The sequence below is a fragment of the Heteronotia binoei genome, chromosome 4 (assembly GCF_032191835.1).
Source record: "Heteronotia binoei isolate CCM8104 ecotype False Entrance Well chromosome 4, APGP_CSIRO_Hbin_v1, whole genome shotgun sequence".
NCBI lineage: Eukaryota > Metazoa > Chordata > Lepidosauria > Squamata > Gekkonidae > Heteronotia > Heteronotia binoei.
In genome coordinates, this window is record NC_083226.1 from 75,879,912 (window position 1) to 75,881,648 (window position 1,737).

Here is a 1,737-nt window from a genome sequence, read left to right on the forward strand (position 1 = left end):
GTGATATTTGGAGAACAAGAGCTGAGCTTAGTGATCCAGGAAGTGAAAGCTGAAGGTGCACTGACAGCCAATGTAACAAGGATTACAAAGATCGCGATAGTTGGAGAACGTGAACCAGGAAGCAAAAGTTGAAGGAGAGAAGACCAAGAAGAAGGTCCTGGTTAGGAATTTTTAGCCATAGAGAAAGTACGATCGCCATTTTGAAAGAGGTAAAATTGCCAAAAATTGTTAAAAATCAATATCTCAGCCCAGGAAGGTAGGAGAAAGACGAAATTAGTCTTATTTTAAACAGCAAGTTCTAAGCTACTGGACTTGGTGCTGAATTTAGATTTGGAGACCTCTGAGTTTTTTGGGAGGTTTTCTTTTATGTCAGAAGGAAGATTAACTCGTGCAAGGTCTCATTCTTTGGACAAAATGCAAATCCAGTTTGATACCATGGAAGCCAGGATTATGAAGGGCGTGGAGAAGATGATAACAGCCAGTAAAAAAGAACTTAAAAAGGATATTGGAGATCTTAGAAAAAAAGTTGAAGATTTTAAAGATGAACTAAGTATGGTTAAAAACAGGGTCAAGGAGGTTGAAGAGAAAGTTGATATACATGCTTCCACCTTACTAAAACTTCAAAAGAAGGTAACAATCCATGACTGCAGATTAATGGAAACTCAAGTGCGTCTGAGAGGAATACTGGGGAGGAAACGGATTTAATGGACTATATGGTGAAAATTATTGCTGATTATTTAGAGGAAGATCCTGAAAAATTTAGAAATATGTTGGACAGTGTTTATAGAGTTAATTCATCATATGCAAAAGACAAAGGCCTACCAAGAGACATAGTTATAAGACTAAGGTCCAAGGATATGGCAGGGAAAATTCTAAATAAAAGTTTTCAAAAAGCCCTGACAATAGAAGAGAGTAGAGTCAAAATAATGAAAGAGCTGCCAAGACAAGTGATAAACGACAGGAAGAAATATAAGAGATTAACAGAGAAGTTGCGTGCAGAGGGCACAAGATACAGATGGGTACTATGAACATATGAAGCTGCCTTATACTGAATCAGACCCTCGGTCCATCAAAGTCAGTATTGTCTTCTCAGACTGGCAGCAGCTCTCCAGGGTCTCAAGCTGAGGTTTTTCACACCTATTTGCCTGGACCCTTTTTTGGAGATGCCAGGGATTGAACCTGGGACCTTCTGCTTGCCAAGCAGATGCTCTACCACTGAGCCACCATTCCTCCCCAACACATACTACCCGAGGGTGTGGTCTTTGAACAACGTGGAAGAAGGGTTACAATAAGGAATGAGCAAGAGATGTATAGCTTTTTTGACGAGAATAAAGACTGTGCATCATAATGGAGTACAAGTTATTATCTTGGAATATAAATGGACTAAATTCACCACAAAAACGAAAAGCAACATTTCATTGGATTAAAAAGCAAAAATGTAATATAATTTGTTTATAGGAAGTTCATATACAACAAAAGGATTATAAATTTTTGTGGAATAAACAATTGGGATTGGAATTTTTTTCATTGGCGGATCAAAAGAAAAGGGGTGTGGTCTTTTATATTAAGAAACAATTAGAACCAACATTGATATTTAAAGATAAAGATGGAAGATATATAGCAGTGGAAGTGATGATGGATGCAAAAAAAAAAAAAAGGATCTAGAATCTATATATACAGGATTCCACTTCCAGAAATTCTCGCTAAATTTACAAAGGACACTAATTAAGTAAAACA

General features: G+C 37.0%; 1 non-coding gene across 1 annotated transcript; it reads right to left on the bottom strand.

Moving 5' to 3' along the window:
* Positions 1 to 1,158: 1,158 nt before the first annotated feature.
* Positions 1,159 to 1,233, bottom strand: TRNAA-GGC (transfer RNA alanine (anticodon GGC)). The gene has a single exon. It is a non-coding gene; the product is annotated as a tRNA-Ala (tRNA).
* Positions 1,234 to 1,737: the final 504 nt, after the last annotated feature.